A 26,015-nucleotide genomic window follows, 5' to 3' on the forward strand; every position below is an offset into this window, starting at 1 on the left:
CCAAGAAAGTCTACACAAATTTAAGAGATTTACACATTTGAATAGCAATCCATTCAATAGTTGTTGCTATATTTCAGTCTGGATCAAAGTAGTGGCATTAGTGTACCTGAAAATCAGTCCACTGCTGAACCACCAAAACATTTTTCAAAGGACTATGTTTGGAAATACAATATCTTTCTTAACTGATTCACATTTTATTAAGGTGGATGAAAAAAATCTATTTTATCAGGGTAGACTTTAAACCAGAATGATTCTGCTAAAACAAAACAGTCATGCTGGTAGTAGAGCCCTTGACAGGAATAATAAAAGTCCCAAATCCCCTGAATTGTTCTTTCTAAATCACACCGCTGCATACTATGACTGTAAAGTAATATCTTACAGTAGATGTTCTGCTATTTTCTGCTCTAAAGGGTTTTAAGTAGTCATACACCAGCAATGAATTCCAAGGGGTCATTATGAATAACATTATACTTCATGTTTATACGAGCCAAAATGATTTCCTCTGTGTATTCAAATATGTTTATCCAAAAGTACAATCTCCTCTCTACAGTAATTGGTGAAAACATCAATGAAAAAAAGACGCCAAATCCAGAGCAAACACACACTCCAGTAGGTTGATCATATTAAAACAAGTATGACATTTTAAGATTCGGCCCCCCCGCCCATTCCACAAATAAAAAGCCATCTCTTTTCTTAAATGAAGGCTACAGTCCAAAGAAAGGATAATCGTCTGCATGAAGACTCAGGGAATTGAACAATTTAGAGTCCAAATGCTGTGTTTTTGTGATATTATGTCTCAGGGTTTGCTGTCAGTCACTAGCTGCATTCAAAAAGAGGAAAAAAATCATCTTGGCGCGAGATGTGGAACACAGTGTTCCCAGCGGGCACCACAGAAGCACATTTTATAAACTAGTTGTTTTAATTTGTGTCCAGATTGGTCTGTTGGCCGGACAAAATGTGCTGATGTACAATTGAAATTAGAACGATGTCAGGCTTTTACGATTTTACTCTCAACTGAGAGACATTTTTTTTTCCTATTCCTTAATTTGCACAGCAGGTATTTGCTTTCATCTTCCAGGAAAGTTTACTGAAATCTCTGATCTGGTTCTGATGTTTCTGGGAAATAAATTAAAAAAGCAAATACTTTCACAAGTGTCTGTGTCCAGCAGCTCATTAAATCAGTAATTATGTCAGCAAACAAATTCATAGTTGGATGAGAAAGGACAGCAATCAAACAGTGTCCTAGTTCTCCGCAGGTTGTCCATATACCATACCATCTTGTGAGTTTTGGGTCAGGCATACTTTCCCAGAACCTTTTTGCAGATGGTGATTAAATCTTTAATTGTCAGGGGAGGCGAGACTGCGGAGCAGGGAGAGGAAAAGCTGGCAAACAGATTTTTAATTATGGCCCACTAAATTAAGATATCCAGATTCGGTCCTGTATCTCCAGCTGATCTATTCCTCTCTCCCTCTCTTTCCACTTCAATGCCCCATGGCTCTGATTGTATTACTCATTCAGCGAGATCATCCGTCATTTCCAGTCAGTACAACATGGCCGCATATCATAACAGCCCAGGAATGAGAGCGGGAGGGACAGAGATGGAGTGTGAGAAAATTGGAAATGGCCGAGAAAGAGCAAAATTTAAATCCATATCTGAGGATTCCACCTGGATGTGGCATGCTCCAAAATATTCTCGGTTATATGAACATTCTTCTGAGACCAGGAAAAATAATTGACACTGTATCTTTAGAAAGATGATTAAAAGCTGGACTCCCTACAAACAAGACAGATCCATGTAGATCTGTCTTGTCTTGCAAATCACTAATTGTGGCAAAGAAAGAGCCGCTCTTATACTCTTGACACCATGTTTGACTTGTTTGACATTCCATAACCACAATTGAAGATTTTAAATATGACACAGGGCTGAATCCCATGGTGGATATTTTGTGTGAAGAAATATGTGAATATCCTTTGTGCCTCTCTCAGCTCCACAGGGTTGGATATTATTAACAGAATATCACACCGCTCTCAACATGTCTGAAATGCAGTTGCCTCCACAGACAAGACGACTGTGCTGAGAGAACATTGTTCTCTATGTCCATCTGTCTATTTGCATGTGTGTGAAATTGTTAGCCAAGCCTGCAGAAACACACGCAGTGATAGCATGTGTGGAAGAATCTATCAGGAGATTAAGAAGACTGTCCTCCCAAGAGAAACCATGGCAGCATTCAGGAAGTGAGAGCCTGAGAACTGATATATGTTTACATGTAGGTGACAACGCCTTCATGCAGCTGTAGAACAACCCCTAACATATACAGTACTTATACTAAACTAAAACCATATTATTTCCCTAGACCTAACCAAGCTGTTTTGTGCCTAAGCCCTATCAGTCTTTATCCATACAGTAGCGATCTCACCATATAAAAAGACTAAATCATATTTTAAACAGGATTTACGATGGATTTTAAAGACTCACACAAATAATGTCCTGTTAACGAGTGTAAGTCAGAACAAAGTGTTAATCTGGATGTACAACCACTTATTTTATTATTTAAAAGACTTAATTAAAAGTTTAAAAGGCCGGTATTTCCAACAGGCCCAACTGACTCGTAAAAAAAGTGATTCTTGAAAACTAAAATTGATGTGTCTCTCTAGAACAAAAAGGGCAAGAGTAACAATGACAGCGTCTGCAACATGCTTTCGTTTTTTAACCACAAAGATCAGAAAAAAAACTAAATCAAATCTCCATTTTGGTGTGAACTTTGGCGAGGAGAGTGAAATGTTGTTTTAAACAGGCAGAGTGAGGACAGCCTGACACAGAGTTTAGGTCATCAGTGTGGTCATTAAGCAGACAGTAATGGGCCATGAGAGAGGCCGTTCTGCTCTGGCGCCGGGCCGACCGACCTGCGGATCACACCAACATTATCAGTCGACAGATCGCACCATTATGCCCCTGATGGAGGGGAACTCTGGATGTGCCTGGAGGGAATCGAAAATGGTCGCAGTATGCGTGAATCTGCAGATGCACCTCAAGCTAGGGGTGGGACTTTGCAAACTCATGAACATGTGCAGGAACACACATTCACTATGAGTTTTGTGTTTGTTTTCATATTGCATTTATCAGGATCACACAGCTGAGCTCACCTCGGCAGAAATGTTCACATTATGAGAGAAAAATATTTTCTCCGCTTTTTTATTTATGTTAGAAATGGTGGCATTTGGCACCATCCCCAGTCCCCAGTCCTGCTGTTTGGTAATGCACCTGTGTTCTTTACTGAATTAATTTCCCCTTTTTTATTATTTATTTCCTACAGGAAAGCGAAAGGTCACAGATGTCTGCATGTGGCAGGGAGATTTGAAGGTGAGGGATCGCGGAGGGATCGCGGAGGAAAAGGAAATAAAAATGGTGAGTGAGCGGATGACAGAAATGCATTCACTTCTACAAGCGCTAATCACAGTAAATGTCAACCCAGCCACTCACTCCTGCCACTCCTTGCTTATTTATGTCATTTGCTGTCACAGACAAGTCGGTCCCGGGGACTTCCTGACAAGAATTAAATGTGTTTTTTCCCCGTCTAATGAGGCAGCTTTAATACGAAATAAGAATAAAAAGAAAGAAAAGGGAAATTGATAGGTTCAAGACCTGATCTGTGGCAGTATTGTATTCCAGATTGAACTTATTATTTCTTCACCCAAACCACCCTGTCTTATGTTTCTGCTGAAAAAAAATTGTGTCATAGGGCAGAGGCTTTTATGTTTTATATAAATCAAATGAACACAGAGAAGTTTCTTCAATAAGGTTCAAAGGTAAACAAAAAATAATGGTGTTTTTTAGACACAACTTGGTAGAAAACATCATCATTTTTATTTTTTAAAACAACCTGAATCCCTTGAAATTATCTTGCATCCATTGGTTCAAGTTTAGATGGCCAAGCATTTTGCCACCTCACATTGCAACCCTCATTAATCTTAGAGTGACTTTCCTGGTGGGAGTTGGGGAATTGCAGCCTGTTATGTCTCTCTACTGAGTGCTTAGTCCTGCTGCCAGGAGTGGTCCTAAGAAGCAGAGAGGAGGTCGGCCTCGATGGAGACGGATGTGGGCAGCATTAGCCAACAGCAGCTCTAGGACAACACACACACACACATCGCGGCATTTGGCCAGACAAACTGTGAAGAGATTAGAACTCACTCAGCTCGCCGGTAGAGTTCACTGATTTGCGAAGCCTGCCCGACAGACTCCGCATTTGGCGGGGAGACAGGGGTCATATCTTTCCAAAATTCATAGTTTCAAAAGATGGTTGATTTCACAGTAAGGGGTTGTTTCTGCTCATTTCAACCCTCCCTCACACAATCTGCTTCATCTGTTGTCCTCTTTGTCTCTCATTAGGCCTTTATAGAGTGAGAACAAAATGTTTGGTCTGCCAGCCAACCAATCAGAGCAGAAGGTCTGGACATGCCACTAATTGTGGTCAGTTGGCCAACTTTGCAGCTTGTGGCAAACCGGAATTGAGTTAAATGGTCAGAGTCTCAATGCCAAAAGAGGTACATAGAACTAGGACCTTCAAACACATAACAAGCATATAAATAAAAAATACATTTCAGCAACACCCCCCATAACATTTTACATTGATTGTCTAATTTAAGACATATTGAAATATTTGAGGCTATATAGAAGTGAACATAACTACTGTGACGTCACCCATTGGTTGAGAGACTACCCTCTTGAAGCATCAGGTCGAAAAGTGTTGGTAGAGGGTGGAGCAAAATAAATCTGAACAGTGAACAAGTTACTTCTAAGCAAGTTGTTCCCATCAAAGTACATTCTGAAAGGGTTCAAATTCTAAGATTGAAGTACGGACGCAAAAAGTACAACAGTGTGGTAGCAACTTGTCAATCAAAAGGTAGCTACGCCATAAATAATCGGCAGTTTTATCGTTTATTTTACTCTAAATGGGACCGTATTTAACAAAATATATATCATGTTGTGTTGGAAAAGACTTAACTCTAGCAATTTGAATCTTACATTTATTAGAACATTTGTTTAATCAGAAATAAAGTCCGGATTAGGGTTATTTTCTTATACTTCTATACAATCAGACTTATTTTTTCAACTGGTGGTGTCGCCAACTGCTGGCTATTTTAAAGAACGCAGGTTTAAGGCCTTTCCGCTTTGGCTTCACTTTTCAGACCTTGAAGTCGCCTCTTGTTAAGCCAATTTCCAATTTTACATGCACTGATCACAAAAGACTCCTTTGAATTTTTTTCCAGGGTCACAATTGGCTTCTTAAAATGAAATTATCATTAAACAAAATATAATAAACTGTCCACATTAAACTTATACGGAAGACTGAAATTCATCATGCATGCTTTTTTATCATTCAGTCACAGTGATTGATTTGTATGTCAGCAGCAGAGACAGTCAGAGGTGAAACAACCTTTTCCTTTGCAGTCTCACCAAGCCCTTGTATTCTGACCTTTTGTCCAATCCATCAATTACCTTGCTGTTTTTAAACTCATTTATACTGACTGAAGAAAAAAAACTAGAAAGGACATAATGCCGCCCAGTGCATGTACACACAAACACACGCTGTTGCATGCAGGTACTGTACATGCACGCACCTAAACAGCTTCTTACACACTATGATTAATGATCAGGCCTGAGTCGCTTCACTCCTCCACAGAATGGCTGTTCAAGCCAGGACTGATTTCCCTGAGCGTGACTAGAGTACTTGAACGCACACATGCAAACATACTTCACAAGGATACTTCTAAGGTCTCAAAAAAAGGCAGGTGTTGTAAGTTACTCCTGCATGAAGTGGGTAGAATGACTTGATTTAAACATCATCTGTCATCCTGAGCAATGTGGTACACTAACAAAGTACTACATTTAGAACAGAGTATTGAATTTTAAAAATGTAATAAATGTTCTAAAATAAATAGTAAACAAGCAGAACACTAATTTGTCTTATGCATTGGTTTATAATTATCAGTCTCCGTGCAAATACTTTGCCCTTTTAATGTCTTTTTGAAGAGACCTAGAAGAGAGACAACTTTGAATTTGTACTTTATGAAGAAAGTTTTAAGAATAGGTTTTATTGCTGGAGAAGGATGAGACGTTTCAGGAAAAAAAGTGTTTATCTTCTCTTCTAACTTTATGTTACGTTACGGAGTCTTTACAGGTCTCACTAAGAAATCCATTAGAAAGCTGCAGCTGATTCAGAACGCTGCGGCTCGAGTCCTCACTAACACTGAGAGAGTGGATCACATCACTCCAGTTCTGAAGTCTTTACTCTGGCTTCCTGTCTGTCAAAGAATTGATTTCAAAGTTCTGCTGCTGGTTTATAAAGCATTGAATGGTTTAGGCCCAAAATACATTCTGATCTCCTGCTACATTACGAACCATCCAGAACTCTCAGGTCTTCTGGAACGGGTCAACTTTCTGTCCCCAGAATTAGAACCAAACAAGGAGAAGCAGCGCTCAGTTATTATGCTCCAAATATCTGGAACAAACTCCCAGAACCCTGCAGGGCCGCTGCAACTCTTACTGCTTTTAAATCCAGGCTGAACACATTTCTTTTTGCCGCTGCTTTTAATTGAACTGTTCTGATCTAACATTGCACTGTGACTTTTATTCATGTATTTTATACCTGTTGTGTTTATTTCATTATCTTTGCTTTTAAATGCCTTTTTATAATGTGTTTATACTGCACTATTTGTTAACGCTCTTAATGTCTTTCATGTTTGTAAAGCACTTAAAATTGCCTTGTGTTGAAAGGTGCTACATAAATAAACTTGCCTTGCCTTACTGTTCCCAAATATTACAAATATTGTCCGACAGACATCATCACTTTCAGATGCAAATACATTTATTTAAAAAATGTGTTTTGCTGTGCATTCACTTACACATGTGCCTAATTTTCCTGCTTGTTTTTCTCCTTGATTTTAATTATATCTTTATGTCTACCTGCCAATAGTTGCTGACGTCTGTTGTATAACAACGACTCAGAACAAAGAACCCTCTTAGCAACGGACATCTGGGACAGAATATCTGCGATAATAAAGCAGCAACTGAATCCCTCACTCCTACATGCCTCTCAAAGCCTTGGATATGCCTCGATTCATCATTTCTAGTAAGAAAATTGCATTGCACACATGTCAAAAGCGTGAAACGGTGCAGATTGGGAATCAAAGGATTGATAGAGGCACATTGTCAGTTACACGTGAAGATGCATGGACTGAAAAATACAGAAAAACCAAGGTCAGTTATGCAACTACCAGATTATGTTTCACGCCTCCTGTGAATAATCACAACAATCAGCATCACAATCTCACTATTATTGAGCAAACTGTTTACCCCATTTATCATGATTGATTGATGCATGATTTTGAGCCTTGGAGGTTAGGGTGAGCATGATTTGTGTACAATGTGATGGGCCATTGCTCACTGCAATACCAACATGACAATGAATAGCTTAATGAAGACGACTTATTATACATGTAAATAAAGATATAGAGAAATCTGTGGCAGCTCGCCATTACACAGCCCCGGTCTTTAAGCAAACCTTTGCAAAGTCTTTTGAGAAAGCTATTAACTGAACTATGATGCTTGTCACCCTGCATTTGATCAATGCTTGGATTTTAAAGCCTCTTTTAAAATGTCACATCTACTTAATATCACATTATTCAACAGATAGAGTCCATGCCTTCATTTTTTTTTTCATGCCTTAAAGCGAAGGAAATTCTCTCTCTTATGAAAACCTTCAGGCAAATGTCACCTTAATGGTAATTTTGTATGTGTAACACCAAAGCCTTTATGCCATTTTCAACATGCTTTTCAAATGCTTTGTGAATGCAATGTGGAATATGGGTTTGTATTCAGAAAAATAACAACTAGAAAATGTAAAAAAAGGGTTTGTGTTTGTGTGCCATTGCAGACTAAATAAAGAACCTTCAGGCATTCAGCTTAATAATGAGTGATTGGAATTCATTGCTAAACAACATACAGCCAAACAGTGTATCGTATTTGGAAAAAAGCCTATAAACGAGGCTTTGAGCTCTTATTTGCTGTTGTTGTTTCATCCTCCTCCAAGTACATGAAACTAGAGGGCCTCACACTAGGGGGCTCACATGCATTGCCAAACAGCACAGCACCTTCTTGCTCAACCATGGGAGGAGGGTGTTTGAAATCTCCAGCCACGGATGACTGTCCAATGTATTATTGATTATGCTTTATTGTGCCGAAACATCCCTTTCATAGCTGCGGAAGAAAAGCTACTGAGTAGATGAAATTTAACATCTGAATTCATAATATGTCTCATGACACCGGAGTGCAAATTGAGGACGGCACAAACTAAAGATGGAGGATTTCTCTGAACATTTTCATGAATTTAGAAAGAAAAGGCTGGGGGACAGGGGGGGCGAATACGAGAAAGTGGAGGGGGATTATTTTAGAGAGGTGTTTGTGTGTGCATGAAAGAAAGTGAACACTAATAAGTGACTCTGTCTGCATGTGTGCACTCCTGTGATAAGTCTTGTAAAGTTTGTGTTTCTGTGTGCACGCTCGATCACACTGCCGACTCGGTCCCACGCGTATCAGTGCATGTGTAAGCCTTTGCAAACTGAGCAGCTGGTCTCCCCTGTGGGAGTCATTAGCATTGAAGCTCATCCTGTTGTCACACACTCCTGTGTCTGTCCCTCACCTCTCAGCCCAACCTTGGGGCCCATCATGTTCCCCCTGTACACCTGGCTTTACTTCCCTCTTCTCTCTGACTTCAAGGCTCCTTTGGCTGGCTGCTCCCAAAGAAACTGAACTAGATAAATGGAAAGAAGGGGGAGAGAGGGTGAGTGAGCAAGAAAGAGTCAGGATGGATGAAAAGAAACACAGATAGGGAAGGGGGGGGGGGGGAGAGAATGAGGTCTGTCAGCTCCCCACATCCTATTATCAGAGTGCTGGAGGACGTAGCTATCCCTAACAGGTAGAGACTCAACCTCAGTTTCATCCTCTGCTCCTGTACCCATGTCATTTCTTTAAATCCCTCACCCGACCCCACTTCTTGCCCGCCTCTCTGCAGCAATGCCACATGGGGGTCGGTTATGTGAAAGCCTCCTCTTCACCCTAATCTCAACATGGCAGAGAGGCTGGAGCTGGACTGGCTTCAAATGCACAGACCCCCGTCCACCTGCCTGTGCCCAGAAAAATCTCTACTCATGGTTACCATTGACAGCATGCCAATACACACTCCACACCAGCCCAACAATCCCCAACGTGTGTCCCCTCTATGGCTCGGCTCTGACCCTACTCAGCTCTGCATGTACTTATTTAGATGTTAATTAAAAGGTTTTTTCAGGCCTCACTCCAGCGTCTGCAGGATAGATATTTTAAAATGTATTGGGGGTGCTCAGAGCTGGATTGAAGAGAAAAGAGGGAGTACACAGGTGGCTGGATTTAGTAAGGAATCCTGTTCCAAGAATTCAACAGTTCTCCAATGGAAAGGTCCCCTGCCTCATTTATATCAAACAGAAGATGAAGTGCGATTGATCCCTGGGGGGATAGTTTGAACGGGGGGGGAAAAAAATCAGCTTTCCAGTCATACAGCTGAGCTTAAAATGCATCTCTCTTGGTCTTGAATTAAGTGAAATTAATTTGATTTCTAGGCTTTCCTGCCTGTCACATAAGGTGCCTACTGTACTCTCCGGGGACTAGTTTAGGATTTTACCCATGAGGGCCGAGGCCATTCCTCACCGGATCCCAACAGTGACAGCACAGATTGGGAATGAACTCTCTTTATGGATTTTTGCTCCAAATAAAGTGGCTCATTCCCTCTGAATGGCCATGACCCCGACACAATTAACCTGGCAATTTGTCACTTTCAAGGACATCCACTGGGAGTTTGGCGAAATTGGCCAACTCGTCATCATCCTTCACTCCCGGATGGAGAGAGAGAGATGATAGACCATAACCAATGCATTATCTCTCTTTCTATTAATCCCTTCTTCTTCATCTTCCAAGTCTTCTCCTTTCTCTTCAATTTGCTTTTAGCCAACAAGACTATACAGGTTTTTTAGGAGTCTACAGGCCCGTGTTCATATCTTTTACTTAAAAATCCCTGAAAACTCTTCTTTACTGGACCGTTTATCACGACTGCTAGTGCTGCATTTGGAAGCAAAGCAATGTGGGCCCTCCCAACTGCATGAAGGGAAATACCATTGATTTCCTATGAAGGCACAGTGCCAGGTCCGATGCACAGGCACACAGGGCAGATCAGGTGTTAATGAATATCAATGCTAATCTAATGAAGGGGCAGGAAAAAAAAGAGTCTATGCTAGAGGTAGAGTGTGGAGAAAGTTACTTGACAAGTTTAAATATAGTTAATCCTTTAGACACAACAAATGTCACAGTAGTTATTGCTTAAAAGAAGAAATGATAAACAATAAATAAACAAATGATCACTTTCAGTAGGAGGTTTTAATGTACTTGTTATTTTTCACAGTCCTAATAATAACCCCTGTTTTTTCCTTGGCAACTACTCCTTTACTCAGACACAGTGGAACTTTTACTTTATCACAGCCATTCTTGTTCGGCCTTATCCCTCTCCAGCAGACCCATTATCGGGGCAACAAGGTGAAGCCTGTCGTCTCAACACACACCAGGTCAAAGCAGCCTGTCCTCCCCTTGCTCGGCAACAATTGTTAATTCTCTCCTACTTTACACCATTGATCTCCTACCTCCCAGCCCAAACATCCATGTCTTTGTGGAGCTGCTAAGCTGCTCCACTACCGGACTCTCTGCAATCTTGTTTCCACTGCAGCATTGATCCTGAATCCCCCATGAGCTGCCAACTGGGTAAAAGAAACGAATGAAGTTAAGATGAGGTACTAAGGATGAAGATTTAGGTTAGTTAAAAGGTGCTGTATACAACAGTCAGAACATTAGTATAGCAGCAAATACACATTTTCTATTTAAAATATAACATAATGGAGTAATGTCTAGTTTAGCAGAGCTGAAGGCACATTGGCTGTGCATATGTTGTCACTTCAATAGAATGATTGTAAAAAGTTTTACACTTTATCCTTCAATTTTTCTTTCAGTCACAAATATGGTTGAAAGCTTTGCAAACAAGCTGGACCTTGTGTTTGGAATTATTATTGTGAGCAGCTGCTTTAACGGTCAGTAATCGTCCTTCAAGCTCCATTTTTTATCCTCATTTTAGCCCAATAACAACAACATTCACATCACCTAGACTTTAAGCGCAGACTAATAAATACAATATTAAACAAACTCAGCTACTTTAAGCTCCTCTTTAACCTTTATTGGATAATAAAAGAATCTTTGTGGGAGTCAGCAACTCTACAGTCATCCAACCCATGCATTTGCTACCTGCTTATTTAGCACAGAGCTGCTGCAGCAGGGCAAATAAAAGCATCGAGACATGTGTCTGCACAGTGGCGTCCTCCATTTCTCCTGGGGGACAGCCAAACACCAGGTCAGATGCAAGATGTCCTCTCTCTGGTGTGTCCTGGTCTGCCCTAGGGTCCTTTTCTATTCCGTTTTATTCACAGCATTGCCAAGGGAGACGGTGCTACCTCACTTTGATTCTCTCGGTGTAGAGGTGCAGTGGCTTAATGCCGATTATGGGAGGGCTGATCCCATCATAGCCTGAACCATGACCGTAAAATAAACCCCTCTGCAAGTGGAACATTTGACCAGAAGTGCATTTTCTACAGTAGGTTGGCTGGGAAAAGCCATACTGCTGCTGAAGGAAGGTAGCTAAACATACAACATGTACTAAAGATGTAACAGATGATAGAGCAAACTTCATATGTACTTTAAATTAATCAATTTAAGATAAACGTTGATCCTAACCTTTCTAAATTGCTGGAGGATGAGTAAAAACATCCTGGTGCTGAAAATACATCACAAGAAAAACATACTGTATGGTAAGCTGTTTGAAGTATGGGTCTTAGAGGCACAATCCTTAATACATACTAAAGCAACAGTAGCCCTCATACAGAAAACAAGATAAGAGTCAAGTAGCTCTGTGAGAGGGTTGTACCATGGATGTATGAAGAGAACTAGATACAGAGTTCATTCCTATGGTGGTGCATGAGGCCAAACATTATTATGATCTACTGGTCATTTTCAGCATCTCTGTTCCTTTAGAGTAACGCACATTTGTTCCTTCAACCCAGCCTACCAATCATTCTGTCACAAGCTCATCACATGAAAGCATATCTCTGGAAATATATATAAACAGTTTTTTTTTTCCTTTTCCCTGTGCAGGAAGTTATTTACCTACATTACAATATAAATACCTGGTGATTTACAGACCTATCGTTCCTAGAAAAGGTATTTTTGGGGCCAAAATTAGTACGCTAAGATGCTCATTTTTCGCATTTTTCACAACCTGACTAAAGCCCATAAGCCTGCTAATAATAAATAACTTCAACACCATAGTGGTACTAGACGAAAAGATGATTATGAATGTGTGCCTAAAATTTCATGGCAATTTATTCAATGTTTTTCTGGACCAAAGTGGTGGACTAACCCATCGACTGACATTGGCTTCACTGGAAGAAATTCTTAGAACTGTTTGTTTCATTGACTGACCACATTTAGGAGGTTAATCACGATTACAAATGTCGGGAACCTCCTCTGTTTATTTACAGTATGAAACCAAACTAACAAAATGGTATCCCACTAATATCTAACATAATCAAAATGCAGCACACACATATCTGCTTCCTTAAGAAAGTTCTTGGTCACTATGATGAAGGGTAGGGGTAGAATTGGTAGCATCAAATGCTTTAAAACCAGATTAGAATTCCATAAAGATATTTCTCTGACTCATAACAGACCATAATTATGTTGATTCTGCTTCTTCTAAAATCTTAGGGGAAAAAAAATTCAGTTTGGAGATCAGCCCAGACTGTGCGACAGACAAGAGGTCAGGCCTCGCCGCGCTGATTAAAGGACGGGGTTAACAAGTCAATCTGCGATTCTGAAAGGCCCCACAGGATTGTTGGTTCATGGAGATGAAAAAAATAAGCTGCTTTTGCATCCTTACATGCTGATTTGTAATAGATCAGCCTTAAATCCTTCAAAGTAATGTGGGACATTTAGCAGCATCTCATTTATGCAGAGATTTTCTGCACTTTATCTCCACAGCCCGAGAGTTATCGCTCAGCCACAGCAGAGACGTCTTCTTTATTGTGTTATAAAAGGGCGGTAACAACAGGAATGCACATACTGTTTACCTTATATTATATGTAGGACAGTTACAGTTTTGTTCCAACTAAGTTTGCCCATAAGCCTCAGTTTTCAGGAAAGTTAAAACACTTTGAAGAACCTGAGAAATTGTACCTGTGAGTTTCAGCTTTGCAAACCACAGCTGACAGCTGAGTCCGCCCCCGTAAAGCTTTCTTTCGAAAACTCAAACCATCTATCTGTCCGTCTTTCTCTCCCTCTACGATCCAAATTCCCCATCCACCATTCACCCATCATTCATAGCCTGTGGGAAACAGTTTATGGGGAATAGAAAACCCTGCTGGATTTGACTCAGCCAAAAGCTCTGCGGCTGAGGGAGTCAATAATTTTATTTCTCTGCTCTTAGCGCGCCCAGACGCCCCCTACACCCACTCCTCCATCCTCAGTTCACATGCCTGCATTATCCTAAGCCAAAGCATCCGAGGTGTGTAACGTAAGCCTCTGCAGTGCGCCTCATGTTTCATAAAGAGATAAGGGCCACTAAAAATACCCGTGGTGTGTGGAGAGATAGCCAAGCATTAGAAAAGGTATCTTCAGCGAGCAGCCAGCAAGGCACAGTCTCCTTTAATTCCAACCACAGACATCCAAGAAGAAGAAAGAGTGATCCCACAGACCCAGCCATAGACATTCATTTATACAGACAACGGATTGAAAATATGTATGGTTAAAATCCCTCTGTGTGGATGCATTATTAATTTTAATCCAACCTGAAAAGCTGAAATTGAAAATAGAATAATATTCCAAATGAAAGACGCCCTTACAATGTATCATGAAGGGAAAAACATACAGAAGAGGAGTGTGAAATATCTCAAGTGCACAAGAAAGTAGAAACACAAGTGCATTTTTCTGACAAAATCCAGGGAGGTTGGTTTTAAGGGCAGGTCCATTTAGATCACTTAGACTCGATAAAGCAGGTTTCCTGCAGTAATCTAAAAATGGAAATTGAGTTTGATCCTCGCATTTACTTTTAAATCAAAGAGACCTAGACGTTATCTTAACCAAAGATTGAGCCTAGACTACTTCAGCTGTTAAAGTCATCATTGCCTGTTATAACGAGTCTGTCCAGGTAGGAGTATAGGATCATCTCTTAAAACTAAAGAAGGATATATTGTCATTATTTCCTGTTTTCAAACAGAAGTTGTTCCCTGAGGGAGGTCTGTACCCCAATGTACACACAAAGCTGGGGCACAGCATGGTTAGTCAGTTTGCACTGCTGTTTTTATCCATGCATACAGAGTACCAGGAATACAACAGATACACACACACACACACACACACACACACACACACACACACACACACACACACACACACACACACACACACACACACACACACACACACACACACACACACACACACACACACACACACACACACACACACACACACATTTCCAAACTAATTGGGGTGCCTTGCTTACTCTTGGAGCAGCAGCTACTGTGCGCACATAACCTTAAGTTACATGTAGCTTGTTAGAGAGAAACTTCGGGTGAAGGGGAGGAAGATCTGGATTGTTTGGGCTTTGAGCGAGTGTTTGTCTCTCCTCCCATCTGTTTCCCCTCACACTATCCAGTGCTCATTCTGTTCTCCACAGAGATTGCATTTTCTTTACATGGACAGACAGACCGATGGAATAAGACAAGAGGTTCAGAGATGCAGTGAAAGAAAGAAAACAACCTAGCTTTACTTTGGGGAGTACCGGGAGGGTTTAAATCATGAGATGAATGTATTTGTACCAGGTAAATCCAGAGACCTGCCAGTAGGTTTTTTCCTCAAAGCCTTATTGGGCCATATGTGGGCAGATTCATCCAACATTAAAAACTAACCAGAGTTCTTAAAAGTGGTTTGACCAGCAGCAATTTATTATTCAGTGTCAAACACCAAGTGCTGATTTAGCTGAACACCTTCTACTTTATAAAGAAAATGTCCTCCTCTCAGCTTAAAGTTTTTCTAATTTCTACAGAGCATGAAGTCATACATTTGAAGTCCCTTCCTCCACTTTATCCTTTTCTCTTATTCTCCCTCCTTCTCCTCCTCCTCCTTTCTTTTTCTTCTTTATTGTCTTGAACTTCCAGTAACTATGTTTTGCTTTTCTCCACTTCCACTTCTTCATTTTTCATGGCATTTCATCTTTACTGTTCCATTTCCAATTCAGGGAGCATTTACCAGTGCATATTCTTTCAAAAAATATGCATTTATATTGAAATAGATAACACATATTTCATTGGATCTATCTAACTCATACTCTCTGTACTACTGCATTCATGATTTCTTGCAGACTGATTACAATTGAGTTTGGTTTGCACAAACAAGGCATAGACTTCAGATTGACAGGAAAAAGATTACAAACGCTGGAGCAATTGCTTAAACCATTTCCATTGCCTTCAGATCTTCTCCTTCACCATTTGGATTTCTATCAAGCCAAAGTAGGTGCCGAGTCATCGCTTGCTCCTCCTCTTAGCTGGGATATGGATAGAAACAGATTACTGTGGATCCACTCACCCAGCCTGCCCCACCAGTCCAGCGTTTCATCTCTCAGTGTGATTAAATGGGAGACATTCACACCCGATTTGTTAATTCATCAAAACGCTACCTTGTGGGATACAGGGGTTGTATTAATCACATTTTGGGCAAATTCATGTTGGCTTGCATAAAGCTCAAACAGGCATGCATTACAGATTAGTCTGTCGGTGAAGGTGCCTCACTGGAGGCTCATCGCATTAATGTATTGCCCCAGTCACAAGGTCTGAAGTGAGACAGAATGAGAGAGAGACACAGAGAGACTATGTGTCTATTGGTGGGGATGACAAACTATACATAGATGATGAACTTTGAATATCAACCACAGATCTATGAACTCCTTTTTACGAAGCAAAACCAATTTGAGATACAATAAATGGAGTCAGCGATATGAAACCTGTGGATTTGTGGACATTTTCTCAAAGAGATTGACTGCTAGAGTGAATTGTAATCAACTGCAGAAAAGCAGCACCTTACTTGCTAGGAATACTTTTTAAGTCAGGGCTGTTGGCCAACTTGTCAACCCCCCCCCCCCACTCCCCCGTCCTTTGTCGTGTAATTTCTCTCATAACTACAGGGTTTTAGAGCAGTCATTAGAAGGTAAATCCCCTCGTCCCAACTTGCCACAGTAAAGCACTGGCATTCAGGGCTTGATAAATGGACATTCAACACTGGTTATTATGATGAATGGGAATCTCACACTAGTAACAGTGCCAGGTATGGGAGGAAAAAAATACCCAGAAAGAAATTCCTCCTAAAAGTGGTGCCAATGGCAAATTGGAATCGGATGCCTATATCGGTTGACATTCACTGCATTTATTGGATTGTTGGACTTGCTTGAAGTTGGGCCAGGGTGTAGGGAGGCACAAAACATGATCCATTTATCCAAAAACATCTTGAAAAAGGGGGGTGCAATACCTCTAAGGCCTGTTGGGAAAAGAGAGTCATTAACACATCCACCGTTACCATGATGAGTGCAGATTAGTTGGAGTATAGTCGTTTAGCCACGAGTACCGGTTACATACATTATAGCAACATAATTAACAACAGAGAAGTACATGAAAGAGGGAAACACAGAGAGGGGGTGACTTTACATACTACATTGGGTGTGTGATCAATGTGGGATATCAAGCAGCCGAGAGGATAAGAGCGAGGGATGATCTTAAAGAGAGGAGCGATGCAGAGTGAGGTACACTATAGGGCAATTTAATCACAACCATCTCAGCTGGATAATAAAGAGAAGAGCCAGAGAATATAAATAGTGAGCGAGAGACTAATGGAACTCATTTTAGGAGAGTATTTAACCTATTTCAGAGAGAATCCAGGGTAATCAATTAAATGTGCTTTTAGCCCAGGCCTCAGCTTTAATTACTCTTCCAATGTGATTATTCTCTGACATGCTACCTTCGTCCTAGAAATAGAAATACTGGAAATACTCGCTGTTAAAATGGTGCCTCTTATACTGTGTAAGTCAAAAACCAGAGAGGAAGACATTAAAATTGCCTTTAGGCCATGGTGGCAACACTTTCTCTGCAACTATTTATGCCTGTTCTTCAGTGCGTATTATTTTTAACGACAGTTCCTTGGCAGGACTTTTTTTGAAAGTAAGCCGTTTGATGTTTTTAACCACCCTGGTGGCATCGCTCCAGGAATGACAATGTTTTGCTGTCAGTTTGTCAGTCCAACACTTTGTTCCAGACTGAAATATTTCAACAACTATTTGATAGATAGCCATGCAATTCTGTTCAGATAATCACTCCACTGGAGGGGGACAAGGCCAAACAAGAAGGCCTGTGATAGAGTAAGAGACCTCCACTGTCTGCGCATCAGAAAAGTTGCCTCAGAAAAAGCTATTGGTTATTATGAGAACTGTGAAAGGTACATTCACTTCTGCTATGAGATCAGTGTTTCAGCCATGCCAGCTTCATGCCTCGAGGGATTGTAATATCTGCTAGTCAGGTGCTGGTCAGCCCACCCCTTTGGACTGAAATATCACAAAAGTATTCGATAGGTTGCCATTTGCCATGACATTTTGTACAGACACCCAACCGACAGAAATGATGCCTACTGACTTTAATGATGCCCGGACTTTTACTAGGACCACACCACCATGTTCACATATTTGGCTCCTCAACAACTGGACGTAGTATGAAGAAATTTGGGGCACACATTAACCTCAGGCTGATTTCAAGTTAGTAGGAAGCTTGTGCTCCTTCCCTGCATTAACGCTTAATGTTGTTGACGGATAATGCCCTTCCCAAATGTGAGTATTACACACCAAACATGAGAAATGTCATTTTTCTGTAACTGATTCATGTAGGTTGGAATACTGTTGGATATCCCATAATCTCAATCACTGAGAACCTTAGATACTTATAAATCTCTACAACGGTGTACCATGTTGTGTGCATGTTGTGTTGATTGACAGGCCTTACATGACAGCTGACCGGTGGTTACTGTGAGAGCCTTAAATCCTCTCCCTTCAGACACAGAGTCAGCAGTCAGCCACTTAAAACCTTGGCCTTCAGTTGTTCAGTTAATATGTGCACGGTCCCCAAGACACTAAGGAGGTCTGTTACAGCCACAGCGCCAGCCTAGCAGTAGGCCTGTTTGTTTGACAGTCAACACTAATCTACTGCTCTGAATCACTCTCAGAAGGAGAGACGGATAGAAATGGCTAGAGGGCACACTCCTGAAAATATACAACCTTGCACTCACAAAGAGTCCCGGTGAGACTGTGTGTAATGTTGTAATGCAGCATAGGAAAACGTCCACTTAAGCATAGACAAACATTGTAGCAACACACCATTTGTAGATATTAGTAAAACGTCATGTCCTAATGTTCGATCTGACAGATAAAAAAAGGAAAGCATAACAGAGCTTTGATTTTCTCGCCGTTAGCTTTGTAAAGCTCCCTGTCATCTGTCACATCTGATAAATGAAAGCAAAGAAATTGTGTTAGAAGCCAGATTTCCCTGCATTTTTTCGTCTTTCATTCATACCCAGCAGGCAGAATTTCCAAATCTGTCACAGAGGACATGAATGGATGACGTGAGTGTCCATTAAAAACACAAGCAATGTCACTGCCATTTATTTGTAAAAGTGAAGCTCCATGGAACACACACATCTTCTTCTTGTGCCAATTAGGGAGCAAAAAATGGGGAAAACAGATTCAAGTGAATGTATCTATGTTGACATTCACATGCTAATTTAAGAGGGTCCCTGTCAAACAGCTCCAGAGCATGTAGTACCATTAGCATACACACTTTGCATCCTTGCAGTTTTCCTTTCAGCTGCTACTGTCAATGTCACTGCTTAGTTTTCATATTTGCTATTGCTTCTTCAAATGCGCCGCACATTTAGGTCACAGTTAGATCCATCTATGGCTAACAAGCGAGCTAAAACAACCAAACAGCTTAGACAACAGGCCTTTCACTTCAGGTGTCAGTAAAGTAATGTGAGGCTCATCATGGCTTTGTATTATTAAAGTGTCCCACAGTGTGACAGCCAGACTGCACAACACCAGCACCCTGAAATTGAAGCAGCTAAATGGGAATCATTCAATAATTATTTTATTGTTTACCTGTTATGTACACTTTTCCCTAAGGAGAATGCTAATGTTCAAAAGGAGCCACATGAATGATCAGATAATACAAAACAGCTTTGCAGACGTGTGGGTGATTTTCAGGGCTAATGTAATGAAAGGGATATGAAATGCAAGGGGGGATATTTAGAAACAGAAGGGCGTGGGAATTGATGGGATGCATTACTATGATAATAAGTGAACCAATCGCTAAAAGTCAGCTAGCATAAGCAATTAGCTAGCTAGCATAAGTAACTAGCTAAAACCACTGACACATTCATCATTTGTTTGCACGCTGCAGCTTTCCATGACTTTGACTAACAGCGAGATAGTGGATTTCGCAGTGTGAAACAGACTAGGGAAGCTCTTCCTAAGTGGTTAATACCTGAGACAACTACAGGAGAAAGGCTCTTAAATGCAATTGTACGCTTCTTGCCAAGCACTAAATGAAAAAAAAGTTGAATATTTAGCAGATAAAAAGCCAGATATTCCCCTTCGGAATATTAGAGAGCAAAACAAAGCCAAAGAAGACTGAAATCTGGGTTTAACATTCATCACACGTGTGTACATAAACACTACTTTGAATAAATGCTAATATTGCTCTGTATCTGCCTGATGTTCAAATATGCAACCTCTTCTAACAATTTTTGGTTTTAAGCCTGTTTCTACTGCATTCAAAGCACTCATTCAGTAGTTGTTCAAGCTAATGTGATATGGTGAAGACTTATCTTTTAGCAAGAGTTCTACAGCAAATACATCTCAGGATTATAAGGATTACACATGACTTCATGCTTTTGGTGGACTCACTTCTCAACAACATTTCTTTAAAACTGATTCAGGAAAACAACCGTAGAGGCAGACTCGCCACAGCCATCCCACTGGAAGAGCACTCTGTGACTCAGAGATGGCTCGACAGATGGATTATATCCCTGTTGTCGGAGCCTCGCTGCCGGCCATGGGGGCAGAAATGTTTGATAAAGGCATGTCAAAACAGTTGTAGGGTTTTTGGACTGAGGAGTCCTCACCGGGGGAGGGCCAAGATCATGTCAGCTTCTGCGCTGTCTCATGCATGGTAAAGTGTTGTACGCTCACTCGAGGTGACGAGAGAAAAGAGAAGATCCACATTTTTGCACGCAAAGGAATTCAGACTTTTTAGATTCTGAAGCCTTAGGAAAACATGCTGACTAACACTTCTCTGGCGACCTTGCATCCAGTTTGAGAGTGTTTGTCTGTGTTTGGGGGCTGGTAATAAAGAAAGGTGGGGGGCTTCTATAGACGCCGAGCAGCTTAAGTTTAATTGCTTGTGGTGGCAGTCAAAGCCAATATGCTGGTCAATGGCCCGTGCATCCCGCAGGTTCATTTCCCCATAATTACTCTACATGCGCTTGGCCAATGCATAAGTCTGTCATCATTAAAATAATAAGAATGGGTTGGGCAAGGAGGAGGGCGGGAAGAATGGAGGAACAAATGCAAAAGAAATGAATAAATCAATACTGCAGACAGGAGGAAAAGATGACCTGGCACAGCAAAGGCACAGAATTAAGTGTTGGGCAGGGTCTTCGCTTTCTCCCATTCTCTCAGGCAAATGTTCAAACACATGCACAAACAAAGACACAATGGCAAGTAAATTACTTAATGCAAGCTATGCAAACTTTTTCAGTAACGTTTTTAAATTGAGTTGTTTTGAGCAGAAAAAGAGGGAACTGTTTGATTTTCCAGAAACTGATGACTAATTCACACATCTTCAATGATGGGTGTTTTAATTGTTTGAAATGCACATTGCAAACTTCACCTGCACACATTTCAAGACAGTAATGATGAGATCAGGACATGTGACAGCACATACTGAATGGCAAGGTCAAGACGAACATTGCAATACCAAAAACAATTCATTAAATGTATTTCTATGCCTCTCTGTTCTGTGATAACGAAGACATGTGATCAGATTCTGGTCTGCCACTCAGCCCTCCTAATTCAATATATATATATTTTGGGCAAAAAAACAAACTTGGATGTAACGCCAGTTATTCACATAAATGCAATAAGCATTCCCAAAGCATCATGTCATTGCAGGTCCCCTGAACCTGCTGGATTTCAGCGTAATGCGAGACAAATGTTAGTTTTGTGTGTGTCTGTACTTGTGCACTCTGCTGGTGCGAGGATGTGAGCGTGCTGCGGCGCAGCCATGTGTTGTACAGTTCCTGAGTGTAATCCTCGGCCTTTACCAGCTGCCCACAGGTCTTACAAGAACATCTCACTCGAATTAAAAACAGGTGGACACAGTTTGATTAGCTTGTTAAAACACACCTGCTACTGAAGATTGAGACAGGCAAACACACACACACACATACACACACACACACACACACACACACACACACACACACACACACACACACACACAAAAATGTATTGGGGTCTGTGGAACAAAGATAATTGTTACAGCAGGAAATATTAGCGGCATTAAAGGGTTTTTATAGTGAAAAACGTCATTCTGAGCTCTTGTTGCTGAGAAAATAATATAAGACACTAACCTAGCTCTGTCCTCATCTACCGTATAAACATTGTTTTGATCATTAAACCCACATAAGCGTTTGATTTGAAAAGTGCTTGTCATATGCTCTTTTAGGCTTAGTTGTATTTCTTTTATTTCCCATTATAAGAGGGATTTACTCCCTAAATATGGGCTTTCAACCTCCTAGAATAACTCTTATGATAAATAAAAGGAAGAGATAAAGTAAATTACACTGGCAATAACATTTTCTGTCAAGCAATGCAATAAATATGAACAACTGTATGAAACTATATTGCTGTTCTAAACAAAGTCAGAACTTCAGGCAACTCATTTTAAGACATAAATACTGTATGTAATGGAGATAAGCTCTTAGGTTTTATTTTTGTTATACTCAATAAACCTTTTTATAGCTTGAGGCAATATTTAATGCTCATTTATTGGTTTGTAAACCTGAGCTCTCTTATTCCCTCCATTTTATTTTACAAGCTCCCCACACTCTCTATATTTACCAGTCTAGGTTAGTAAAAATTGTGCAGACTTGTTTAATCTTATGGATTGTAATCTGATCTACAGACACCAACCCTTACAATGATGGTGTAACAATAGATTAATTAAACTAATAGATGGTGTAATGATTCAGCAAGTATCTCACAGTTTAATGGGCTGCTGTGATGTTCCCACTGGCTGCTTTTTAAAAGACACCAGAGACGTTCTCTGCAAAAGCGTTTTATGATATGCCAGCAGGTTAACAGCTATTTGAAAGACCATTGAGTCATTGTTACATTTAAACGTTCTCAAACATGAAGCGTTTTATTCTTTTGTCGGCCTTTACATCAGTGACCAGCATGCAAATGTCTGCATGTGTGTGTGTGTGTGTGTGTGTGTGTGTGTGTACGGGGGCAGCTTAGTTTATACAGTATTGCAGAGTAATTCCCCACCATTACCAATGGGATAAGGGCAATTGAACCCTGGCACTTTGTGTTTTAAATGCTCATTTATGCATCAAATGTACCTTTGGAACATAAGACGCCGTAATAGATTTCGATGAAAATGCATTACATGGGAGGGGAAGAAAGTGCAAGAGTCTTCTCTTCCCCTCATCTCATCCTTTAACTAAGCCCCCTTCCAGCAGTTATGCTCTGGGTCCATAAAACTTCTCCATATGAATATTTAATGTTCAACTCATGTAATGCAAATCTATTTTGTTTTATTTTCCCCCCTGCCCAGTCCATTATTTCTTCAGCAAAGTGGTGCGAAGGATCTCGCTGAGAGCTCAGGCACAATGGTTCCAAAAGCTTAGTGACATTAATAACCAAGATATACAAGGGAACTATTTTGTGCATGGTTCAGCATAATTCGGTTTGGTTGGATGTGAATGCAGACCGCACGCACTCACTATCAAGTAAATGCTTTTTTAAGTTGTGGGAAATGAGACAAGACTTTTTTTTTCCTTATCCGCATCATGGACGTATAATTTTACTTTAATTATTGATGGAGTTTCACACTTTTCTCCCCTGAAAATGTATCACTTATTTATTCGCTGTTTATTTACACCTTCATGTCGTAGAAAAATCCTTGACAAGTCATGTCGAATTGAATCGAAGTAGTAGTTCTAACAGTTATCCAATTTCTTCCAGACAGTTTGGTCTCATTTCTGTTAAGCATGACGTCAGAGCCAGAAGGCAGTTAGCTTAGCTTAGCATGAATACAGCTAGCCTGGCTTTGCCCAGTGTTGAGAATTCTACACCCCAGTATCTCTAAGTCACCGTTTTGCATTTGTATAGTGACCTAAAAGCTTTACTCATGCCACTTAAACACATACTAGTAGCAGAACACAAGCAGACAGGAGAACAAACTTCACTTATTTCTGTGCAGAATTTAGATAACGAAATTGCAACAAAAGGACATTTCCATGAACACCATGGCAAATGTTTTGTTTTTTTTCCCTTGGTGTTTAAATGGAGAGTTACATGGTGGATCTATTTTTATTTGAAAGGATAGATACAGCCTACAACATTCACCACCATGATAATGATGGTGAAAAAAAAACCTTTTACAAATGGTGACTTATTCTTTTCATAATGATAATCCACACATTAGGTTAGGATCTTTAAGGCTGAGTTATTTGAGTAAATGTGCGATAAATCCTACCTCCACACTCGATTTACCTACTTTCACGGCCTCCACCTTTTAATGACTTTTTGATTAATACCTGCTCTCCCTACATGTTACATTAAACAGCCAAATAACGCTTTTTAATATGACTTCCAGTAAATCACATTACACATGCAAATTAAAAGAATCTGCATACTTTGCTTCCAATGTATCTCACACCTAGTGATAAAAACAATATTTATTTAGCTTATTTATGTGTTTCACCTTTCTAATAGATCAGATTTACTATTTCATTCAGTGTTGTTTTAAAAAAAATATGCAACCTTTTATTATTGCTTCAAATGATGAATGTATTCGCCAAAAAAGACTTGGCAAAAGAGGATGTTTAACTCTCAAAGAAAGACTACTTGTATATTCATTCATCTGCAGTCATGAGGGAACTGTCACTGGCTAATCAATGACCCTGTGCAGTCGATAGCTACTGTTTAATTAAAACCACTGTTGTTCTCATATTGACAAAACAGCCACTGGTTTGTGTCTATTTTCATCATCTACAGTCTGGTTCCCATTTCATTATCTGCGACTCAGAGCTTCTAAACTGTGAGCAGGTAAGTGCAGGCTGCAGACGACACAAAGTGACAGTCTGCCATGATGGGCTTTCAAACAGCAGATGGGCAAAATGGTGGACCCAAGTCTGTCCAGGCCGCCCCCCTCCACCCTTTCCCTCTGCCAGTGTGGGCCTGACAGGTTAAGAGTGCCGCAGAGCTCGCCCCTCCAGGACTGTCTCTCTGTGGGGGTGGTGAGGGCTTGGCATGGCAATCTGTGGAGCATTGGTAGCAGAGGTCAGTGTGTGTGGTTACTGCCCCGCGGCAAGTCAGGCCTTTATCCAAACCTCTGCCAGCTCTGGAACAAGAAAGTGGTGCAGGAAAGGAGGATGGGGGTTGATAGGGATGGCTAGAGACTACAAAAAACAACTGAGTTTCTTAGTAAGTAAAGACCTAACAATGGTACATTTTTTTAACAAGACTTGGCATCTGCAGGTATGCTAGCAGCTCTGTGAGCCTGTACTCACTGCAGTAAATCATACAATAAAACGCTTAAGCTTCCATGGCAACATGCTTAACATGACTTTGCTAACACGCTAATGTTCAGTTGGACTCCGTCATCATCTTAGTTTAGCCTTTTGGCATGACTGCATTTGCTCATTAGAACATGCTTACAATGACCTTGCTAACATGTTGAGATGAAGCATGACTAATTCCACAGGATAACAGTTGCTACTTAGCATTTCTGATAAAGTACAGTTGATAATAACGTCATTCAATTCAGGTATTTGGTCATAAACCAGAATATTTGACAACCTTTTGTCATTATCGCAATTGCATGGCGATCCATCCTTTATGTGGATGACCTATAATTTAAGACATGTCTTTAGTTTCAAAGTCAATGGTTCTTTAAAGTCCTCGTTACGTCATCCTTTGGGAACCACAAATGTCAAAATTCCATTTAATACAGAAACCACAGTATTAGAAATGGCATAACGAGACGTATGTGGTAACATTCATGTGATTATGTAACTCTAATCTCATGTTTCATATTTTCGAAACTATATCAATGTATTTGTGAAACTCCATGAGTCATAGCTGTTGGATAAATAACGACTACTGAATGACTTGGCCATCCACTGCTTTATAGAAATACCTGGATATTAGTATGCATGCTTCTGCACCCCACACTTTCTGCTCACTGCCGTCACTGAGGAGCAAATCTGCAGGTCACACAGAGTGCTGCTGCTAATATCTGCAAGAGGGTGTTTGTACAGTGTGTTCTTGTGTGTGTGTGTGTGTGTGTGTGTGTGCGTGTGCGTGTGCGTGTGTGTGTGTGTGTGTGTGTCTGTGTCTGTGTGTGTGTGTGTGTGTGTGTGTGTGTGTGTCTGACAAGGGTGGGAGAGGGTTGCTGTGGGAAGGAGTGGTACTGTCTGAAATTGGATCTATGCTAGTTAGCTATTCACATC

At 40.6% G+C, this 26,015-nt stretch overlaps 1 long non-coding RNA gene across 1 annotated transcript; it reads left to right on the forward strand.

The window, feature by feature from the left end:
• Positions 1-2,895: 2,895 nt before the first annotated feature.
• On the forward strand, positions 2,896-7,695 carry LOC134874479 (uncharacterized). Its single transcript, XR_010167067.1, has 3 exons — positions 2,896-3,041; positions 3,316-3,407; positions 6,976-7,695. It is a non-coding gene; the product is annotated as an uncharacterized LOC134874479 (long non-coding RNA).
• Positions 7,696-26,015: the final 18,320 nt, after the last annotated feature.

The sequence above is a fragment of the Eleginops maclovinus genome, chromosome 13 (assembly GCF_036324505.1).
Source record: "Eleginops maclovinus isolate JMC-PN-2008 ecotype Puerto Natales chromosome 13, JC_Emac_rtc_rv5, whole genome shotgun sequence".
Lineage (NCBI taxonomy): Eukaryota > Metazoa > Chordata > Actinopteri > Perciformes > Eleginopidae > Eleginops > Eleginops maclovinus.